Raw genomic sequence first — 10,379 nt, forward strand, 5'->3', positions numbered from 1 at the left:
AAGTTAGACAAGTAGCAGGAGTTGCGCCGGAGTCAAGATCATGATCACGTTGGGAGTTCGAGAGTTCGACGGAAGTTCGGACGGTCGTCGGAGGTTCTGCGAGAACAGATCCGAGAAGTCCAGAAGCTTGCCAAGCGAAGCTCGTCGGAACTCGCCAAGTGGATCGTCGCAAAGTCCAGGAGTTTGCTGGAAGTCCGCAGAAGAATCACCGAGGGTTCATCGGATGATCGACGGAAGTTCGCCGGAAACTCGCCGGAAGAAGCGATTGACGCATCGGAGCAAAGCTGCAGAAATTGTCTTAGATTTAATCGTAGTTAGCACGTTGATTAAGTTGGAAAATGGGAGGTGATCCCATTAGCTTAATCTTGGGGCAATTGGGCCCCTGAAAAGATTGAAATTGGGCCGAATGGAGCTAACCATTCGGACCCTGATTGCACCAGGAGGTGCAACCGCCTAGACCAGGAGGTGGCACCGCCTGGGCTAAGTCTCCCAGCGAGACTGGGCGGTGCAACCGCCCCAGCCAGGAGGTGCAACCGCCTGAGCTCAGTCTTCGAGCTAGACTGGGCGGTGCAACCTCCCTGACAGAGAGGTAGCACCGCTTGAGCTCAGTCTTCGAGCTATACTGGGCGGTGCAACCTCCCTGACAGAGAGGTAGCACCGCCTGAGCTTGGTCTTCGAGCTCTGGCAGAGAGGTGCAACCGCCTCAGTCAAGAGGTGGCACCACCTGGGGCTCAGTCTCCGAGCCAGACTCAGGCGGTGCAACCACCCCTGACAGAGAGGTGCAATCGCCTGGGCTCAGTCTCCGAGCTCTGCCAGGCGGTGCAACCTCTCCAGTCAGGAGGTGCAACCGCCTGATCCCGAAATTCCGGGATTTGATCGTTTTGAGCTCCAAATTTGAACTGGGTTGGGGCCTATAAATACCCCACCTATTCAGCACAAAAATAACATAGACCTACACCGAAATCTTGATTCTTTCTGTGATTCTAAGAGCTCAAAATTGTTGTAAAGCCTTTAAGTCTCCTCCTTCTGTTCTTTAAGCTTCTGAATTGTAAAAGTGAGGAGAGAAAGGTTCTGTAAGGGTTGTCTCCTGAGCCCATCAAAAGGAGTGAAACTGTAAAAGGGCAGTTGGCCTTCGCCCATTGAAGGAAGGCAGCTAGTTGACGTCGGTGACCTCGTCGGAGGAGGAAGCCAAAAGTGGAGTAGGTCAAGACTGACCGAACCACTCTAAATCTCTGGTTTGGTTTTATTTCGAGTACCTTATCATTACTGCAAACCTCCTACATAACTACTGCTCTCTGCGCCTTTACGAATAAGTTCTAAGTGTTGATCTTTTCGAATCTGCATTCAGACGTAAATCTGTGTTTTTCGTACGATCAGCTTACGTTTGTGTTTTGATTCTACAAAACTGTCTTCTGCGCTTTTATGAACTAGCTTCTAAGTTTAGATCCCTTTGAAACTGTTTTAGACACAAACTACGATTAGACATAAAACTACGTTTAGACGCAAACTGCGTTTTGACGTAAAACAGCGTTTAAACATAAACTGCGCAAACTGTGTTTAAACATAAAACTGTGTTTTAAACCTAAACTTCTTTTAAACGTAAAACTACGTTTAGACGTAAAACTGCGTTTAGACGCAAACTGCGTTTAGACGTAAAACTGCGTTTAGACGTAAACTGAGTTTAGACGCAAAACTGTGTTTAGACGCAAACTATGCAAATTGTGTTTAGACATAAAACTATGTTTTAGATGTAAACTACTTTTAGACGCAAACTGCGTTTAGACGTAAAATTACGTTTAGACGTAAATTGAGTTTAGACGCAAAACTGCGTTTAGACGTAAAACTGTGTTTAGACGCAAAACTGTGTTTATACGCAAACTATATTTAGACGCAAACTCAGTTTAGACGTAAACTGTGCTTAGACGTAAACTACGCTTAATCTTAAGTAATCTTAGAATCGACTTTTACATCGAAATCGTTTTTATTGGAAGAACGCAGCTTTCGTTTTTAAATCGCTGAAAGATTTCCGCTGCACTAATTCACCCCCCCCCTCTTAGTGCTCTCGATCCTAACAATTGGTATCAGAGTGAGGTTAACTCTCTAACGGATTAAAACCCAAGAGAGATGGCATACTCCGGAAACCAAGAGGGGCATTCTATTATACGTCCACCCATGTTCAGTGGGACGGACTACACCTACTGGAAGACCCGAATGAGGATCTTTCTTATTTCTATGGATTTTGAACTGTGGAACCTTGTTGAAAACGGATTTTTAAAGTCTTCTCTTCCAATGATCGATTGGAATGAATTGGAAAAGAAGGCTTTCGCTCTTAATGCAAAGGCTATGAATGCCTTATTTTGCGCACTTGATAAAAACGAGTTTAATCGTGTTTCAACTTGCGAAACTGCATTTGATATTTGGCACACACTTGAAGTGACCCACGAGGGCACAAGTAGAGTGAAAGAGTCAAAAATCAATCTGTTGTTGCATTCTTTTGAACTTTTCCGAATGAAACCGAGTGAAACCATTGGCGACATGTTTACCCGTTTCACGGATGTCGTCAACGGTCTAAAAGGACTCGGAAAAAGTTTTTCGGATTTTGAACTTGTAAATAAGATACTAAGATCCCTTCCTAAGAGTTGGGATCCTAAAGTCACTGCTATTCAAGAGGCAAAAGATCTGCGCAACTTCCCTCTTGAAGAACTAATCGGGTCATTAATGACCTACGAAATGACTTGTAAAGCTCATGAAGAGCAAGAAGACATCCTTCCATAGAACAAGAAGGATATGGCACTCAAAACTTCTGAATGCCACTTGAGAGAAAACTCAAGTGATGAGGACTGTGATGATGACTTGGCACTTTTAACAAGAAAGTTTAAAAAGTTCTTTAAAAGAAACAAGTTTAAGAATGATGCGAAAAATAAACTTGAACCCAAGAAGGACCAAGTGATCTGCTATGAATGCAAAAAGCCGGGACACTACAAGAGTGATTGTCCCTAAGTCAAAAGAAGAACATCAAAGAAGAAGGCGCTTCAAGCAACATGGGACGACTCGAGCGCGTCCGAAGAAGAGGAGACCAACACCGAGCAAGTTGCTCATTACGCCCTAATGGCCATCGAAGGCGAGGTAACAAATTCATTAGATGCAGATTTATCATTCGATGAATTATTAAATGCTTTCCATGAATTGTTTGATGAGTGTAAGACTATTAGTGGTAAATACAAATTGCTAAAAAAGGAGTATGATGTTGAATCTCGGATTTTGATGATATAATCAATTGGTGGGTTAATTGATCTAATCCATATTATTGAGTTAAGTGTGCAGGATTAACTACGATAACCAGAAAACATAAAGCAAGGATACCGGAGTCGAGCTCGATGGACGTTTAAGAGACCGAAGAATCATCGGAGATGCTGCCGGAACCATCCGAGAAGAAATCGGGAACGTGTCGGAAGTTCGCCGAAGAAATCGTCGGAGGCTCGCGGAGATCACCGAGAAGGCTCGGCTACTCGTTAAAAGTCATCACAAAGATTGGGAGCTTGCAGGGAGTCCGTCGGAAGAAGTTTGTCGGAAAGCTCGCCGGAACAAGACTCGACGTTCGCGGTTGAAAATTTGCTTAGGATGTGTTTTGGTTATGTAGTCCACTTGTAATTAGGATTAGGATTAAGAGATAATCCTATATCCTGGTTAGGGGCCAACTGGGCCCAAAGTCAGAGTTGGTTTAGGCTAAAAATTAAGCTAAACCAGCGAACTAGAGAGCCAAGATTGAAGCCCAACTAGTGGCTGAAAACACTGTAGTTGGGCTGAAATCACTGTAGGCGGTGGCACCGCCTAGTTGGGCGGTGGAACCGCCCAGCACCCGAGTGCTGGGCGGTGACACCTCCTTGGCTGGGCGGTTGCACCGCCCAGCACCCGAGCCCTGGGCGGTGGCACCGCCTGGTTGGGCGGTGGCACCTCCAGCACCGGAAACCTTAAGAAAATTCAAATTTTGGAGCCCAAAATTTGAATCCTCTTGAGGCCTATAAATACCCCTCAAATCTCAGCTGAGGTTACAACTTTTGAGAAGCATTTTGATTGAGAGAAAAGTCTTAGAAAGTCTTAGCAAGTCTTGTTTTCAATTTGCTAGAGAGTTCTCCTCCTTCTTTCTTATTGAAAATTTGTAAGAGGTTGAGCTGCTTGTAAAAGGTTGTAAGAGGGGTGTTTACCCTTCCATTTCAAGAGACTTGCTAGTGGAAGGTGGGAGCCTCATCGAAGAGGGGCCTCGCAAGTGGAGTAGGTCATTTGACCGAACCACTCTAAAAATCGGCGTAATCTCTGGTTTGCTTTTTATTGTTGTCATTTACATTACTGCAAATCTTCTTACTGCTTTAGTTTGTATTACTTTTGCTGCGCAACTTTAAGAATACGCCTTCAAGTTAAATTTCTCAAGTTTCGTTCTTAACGTACGAAAGATTTTGATTAAAATCGGAGTTTTAATCCGCTGCACTAATTCACCCCCCCCTCTTAGTGCCGCTCCGATCCTAACAAGTGGTATCAGAGCGAGGTTATCTCTCATATTTGGTTTAATACCCAAGAGAGATGGCTTATTCCGGCATGCAAGAGGGCCATTCTATTGCACGACCACCTTTGTTTAATGGGTCGGATTACACATATTGGAAGACTCGCATGAGGATCTTCCTCATTTCTATGGACTTTGAGCTTTGGTCTATTGTTGAGAATGGATTTCAAAAATCTTCTCTTCCGATGAGTGAATGGAATGAATCGGAGAAGAAGGTTTTTGCTTTAAATGCAAAGGCTATGAATGCCTTGTTTTGTGCATTAGACAAAAACGAATTTAATCGTGTTTCAATGTGTGATTCGGCTTTTGATATTTGGAGAACTCTTGAGGTCACTCATGAAGGCACTAGCCGAGTGAAAGAGTCCAAAATCAACATCCTTGTGCACTCTTACGAACTTTTCCGAATGAAACCAAGTGAGTCCATCGGAGACATGTACACCCGGTTTACGGATGTCATCAATGGACTCAAAGCTCTTGGTAAAGATTTTACTAACTTTGAACTAGTAACTAAAATCTTAAGATCCCTCCCTAAAAGTTGGGATCCAAAAGTTACGGCCATTCAAGAGGCCAAAGACCTTAAAGCATTCCCTCTTGAAGAACTCATTGGGTCTCTAATGACCTACGAAATGACATGTCAAGCTCATGACGAGCTTGAGAACCCCCTTCCAAAGAACAGGAAGGATATGGCACTCAAATCACAAGAAGACCACTTGAAAGGAACATCAAGTGATGAGGACAGTGACAATGACATTGCACTTTTGACTCAAAAATTTAAAAAATATTTAAGAAAGAACAAACTTAAAAATAATGTAAAAAATAAATTTGAACAAAAGAAGGACCAAGTGATTTGCTATGAATGCAAAAAACCGGGACACTACAAGAACGATTGTCCTCAAGCCAAAAAGAGGACATCAAAAAAGAAAGCGCTCAAGGCAACATGGGATGATTCAAGCGCGTCCGAAGAAGAGGAGTCCAACACCGAGCAAGTTGCTCATTACGCGCTAATGGCGTTAGGAGAAGAGGTATGTGATTTATTTAATGAAGATTTATCTTTTGAAGAACTATCTATCGCTTTTCATGAATTATTTGATGAATGTAGAACTGTTAGCAAGAAGTTAAGTATCTTAAAGAAAGAGCATGCTTTGCTACAAGATAAGTTTGATAGTCTTCAAACTCCTCCATGCTCTAAGTGTGAGCACTTAGAAGCAATAAAAAATGAAAATTTGCTTCTTAAGGAAACCTTAAACAAGTTTAAGGTTGGTAGCAAAGGATTAGATATGATCCTTGCACACAAGGGTCACATCGCAAATAGAAATGGAATTGGATTTGTAAAAGGATTACATCAAAATCCTACCACTTTCATAAAAGGACCTACATTACATGTTTCCTCTTATATGAAATGCAACTTTTGTTGCAAATCCGGACATATTGCCTACAAATGCCCATTTAGGAAAATTAGTTCACAAAAATTAATATGGGTTCCTAAAGGAACTATAAAGAATTCAATCATAAATAACAAAGTTAGTGGGTCAATTTTTGAGGCACCCAAAATCAAATGGGTACCTAAAAATCATCCTCTTTTGTAGACAAACCCACAAGCTAGGAGCAAGAGATGGTATCTCGATAGTGGATGCTCAAGACATATGACTGGAGATCCATCTCATTTCTCTATGCTCACTAGCAAAGAAGAAGGGTACGTTACCTTCGGAGACAACAACAAGGGCAAAATCATTGGCAAGGGAACTATTGGTAACAAATTTAATTTTTCCATTGATGATGTCTTACTAGTTGATGGATTGAAACATAATCTCTTGAGTATTAGTCAACTATGCGATAAAGGTTACATCGTTAGATTTGAATCAAATATGTGCATTATTGAAAAACCAAATCATAACATGACTATGATTGCTTTAAAACAAAATAATGTCTATACCATCAATCTTGATGAACTAAGTAATGAAATGTGCTTCTCCGTCATAAATGATGATGCTTGGCTTTGGCATAGGAGATTAGGCCATGCAAGCATGAAAACAATATCTAAGATCTCATCTCAAGAATTAGTACGAGGAATTCCAAATATAAAGTTTATTAAGGACAAAGTATGCGATGCATGTCAACTAGGCAAACAAATAAAAACAAGCTTCAAACCAAAAAATCAAATTAGCACTACTAGACCATTACAATTGATCCATTTGGACCTATTTGGACCAATTGATACAACAAGTCTAGGTGGAAGCAAATATGCTTTTGTGATTGTGGATGACTACTCTAGATACACTTGGACCTATTTCTTAGCTCACAAAAGTGATTGCTTCAAGTGTTTCTCTAAATTTTGTAAACTCACTCAAAACGAAAAAGGCTTCATGATTTCATCAATTCGGAGTGATCACGGTGGTGAATTCCAAAACCGTGACTTTCAAAAATTTTGCGAAAGTAATGGGTACAATCACAACTTCTCAACTCCAAGAAATCCTCAACAAAATGGAGTAGTTGAAAGGAAAAATAGAAACCTACAAGAAATGGCAAGAACTATGTTGAATGAACATAGTTTACCTAAGTACTTTTGGGCCGAAGCCGTAAATACGGCTTGCTACATCATGAATAGAGTCCTAATAAGACCATCCTTATCCAAAACTCCCTATGAATTATAGAATAACAAAAATCCAAACATCTCCTATTTTAAAGTTTTTGGTTGTAAATGCTTTATTTTAAATGAAAGGGACGCTTTAGGAAAATTTGATGCTAAATCCGATGAAGGCATCTTTCTTGGTTACTCTTCCGTTTCTAAAGCTTTTCGGGTTTTTAATAAAAGAACTTTAGTAATTGAAGAGTCTATTCATGTAGTTTTTAATGAAATTTCCGATTTAAAGAAAAATGATTTTGATGATGATCTTGGTTTTGATAATTTGAATTTAAATGAACCCTCTCCTCAAAATAGCCATTTGAATGCATCTTCTTCCGAAATTTCTTTACCAAAAGAATGGAAGTATGTAGATGCTCATCCAAAAGAGCAAATTATAGGAGATACATCAAAAGGGGTTCAAACTCGTTCTTCTTTCAAAAATTTCTGTGCTAACGCCGCTTTCCTTTCTCAAATTGAACCTAAATGCATTGACGAAGCCTTAAAAGATGATTTTTGGATCATTGCAATGCAAGAAGAATTGAACCAATTTGAGAGGAATGAGGTATGGAAGCTTGTTCCTAGACCAAGTGACCACTTAGTCATAGGTACTAAGTGGGTCTTTAGAAACAAGCAAGACGAAAATGGTATCGTGGTTAGAAACAAGGCTAGATTAGTGGCCAAAGGTTTCAACCAAGAAGAAGGTATCGATTACGATGAAACCTTCGCTCCCGTGGCTCAATTAGAAGCCATAAGGATGCTCCTTGCCTATGCTAGTAGTAATAATTTTAAACTATTTCAAATGGATGTTAAAAGTGCTTTCTTGAATGGTTTTATTTCCGAAGAAGTATTTGTCGAACAACCTCCCGGATTTGAAAATTCTCTTCTTCCTAATCATGTATTCAAATTGACTAAAGCTCTCTATGGCTTAAAACAAGCTCCTAGAGCTTGGTATGAAAGGCTTAGTTCCTTTCTTATTTTAAATAATTTTACCAAAGGCAAGGTTGATACTACATTGTTTATTAAACATTTTGAAAATAATTTTCTTATTGTGCAAATTTATGTTGACGATATTGTGTTTGGCTCTTCGGATGAATCCCTATGTGAATCATTTGCCAAATGTATGAGTCTTGAATTTGAAATGAGTTTAATGGGTGAATTAACTTTCTTTTTGGGATTACAAATCAAACAACTTAGTGATGGTATATTTCTTAACCAATCCAAATATACATTAGAATTGTTAAAACGATTTAACATGGATAATTCAAAAGCAATAAACACCCCTATGAGTACTACGACTAAGTTAGATATGGATGAAAATGGTGAAAGTTTCGATCAAAAAACATATAGGGGAATGATAGGTAGTCTACTCTACCTCACTGCGACTAGACCGGATATTATGTTTAGTGTAGGACTTTGCGCTAGGTTTCAATCTAATCCGAAATTATCTCATCTTAAGAGTGTTAAAAGAATATTTAGGTATCTTAAAGGAACTCCAAATTTAGGATTGTGATATCCAAAATCTGAAAAATTTGATCTAATAGCTTATGCAGATGCCGATTTTGGCGGATGCAGGATAGATAGAAAAAGTACATCCGGAACATACCAATTTTTAGGACATGCACTTGTTTCTTGGACTTCCAAGAAACAAAATTCAGTTGCACTATCTACGGCGGAAGCCGAATACATTGCTGCAAGTGCATGTTGTGCACAAGTAATTTGGATGAAAAATACATTAGAAGACTATGGAATTCACCTTGAAAATATTCCCATAAAATGCGATAATACTAGTGCCATATGCCTTACTAAAAATCCAATTCAGCATTCTAGAACTAAGCACATCGACGTTAGGCATCATTTCATACGCGATCATATCCTTAACAATAATGTTGTTCTAGAATTCATTGACACAAAGCATCAATTAGCAGATATATTCACAAAAGCCTTGAATGAAGACCAATTTGAATTCATTAGAAGGGAATTAGGTATGTTAAATTGTCCCTAAACAATAAACTTGTTTGATTGGATTTTCCGTAAAGTTTTTCATCTTCTTTCCATCTCTCATTCTCCTTCAAATTCCATATGACATGTTGTGAAATCTCGAAATCGACTTTGATGACTTGATTATGAATTTCAAGTTAGCAATTTGATTTAAATAAGTTTTATCTAAATCATAATCTTGATCTTGCAAAATTGGAATCACAAATAATATCACTTGGCATTCATGAATTGATACTTACAAATATGAAAGTATTGGCATTCATGACTTGAATTTGATTGAAACATTGTATGCTTAAATTCATCATTCTCCTATGTTTCAAAAATTCTTTAAATGCCTTATGTGATGATTAAAAAGTAATGTTGAGATTTTCATGAATTTGACGATTTGAATGAGTTTGTATTCGAATTATGATCTTGACTTCGTGAAATTACTACTTGAATTTTTTATCCCAATCTCTCTCTTATACATCTACAATTTCTATTATTCATAGAAAGAAGAGATTAGATAATATGAATGCATGCTGAATTTTCCTCTAAAATGAACTCTGCGTAAATATTTTTGCATACTTAATTTTCAATGATAAAATCGTTGTATGACAAAATATGTGATTCAAGTCTCATTTTCCTTTTTGTTGATGACAAAGGGGGAGAAAAGTGATGACTTATATCATTCTTAATAGCATGACAAAATATGAATTGCAAAATCCTTGAGAAAAGTGATCGATCGATGATTATCTTATATGCCTTGCAAAATCCTTGAAAATATCGTAAGATTGATTGATCATATTGAATGCATGTCTAAAATGTATAATCATGCAATTCAAGTTGAAAATCTTTATCTCTTGTCATAGTAAAATTTGTCTCTTATCTTTCGACTTGAAAAAAATTTTCATCAAAGTTTCGTACTTACTATTGTTTAATGAGGATAACGATAGAGTTCTACGATTAGAACTTATCGGGTTATGCTTGAATCCAATGGGATGGAATTCAAGTGTTTTTTTATCTTCTCATAATATGACATATAGATAGGGGGAGTTATGTTTAACTCCGTCATCAATTGATTGTCATCATCAAAAAGGGGGAGATTGTTGAATCTCGGATTTTGATGATATAATCAATTGGTGGGTTAATTGATCTAATCCATATTATTGAGTTAAGTGTGCAGGATTAACTACGATAACCAGAAAACATAAAGCAAGG

Source organism: Musa acuminata, chromosome BXJ2-9 (genome assembly GCF_036884655.1).
Source record: "Musa acuminata AAA Group cultivar baxijiao chromosome BXJ2-9, Cavendish_Baxijiao_AAA, whole genome shotgun sequence".
Classification (NCBI taxonomy): Eukaryota; Viridiplantae; Streptophyta; class Magnoliopsida; order Zingiberales; family Musaceae; genus Musa; species Musa acuminata.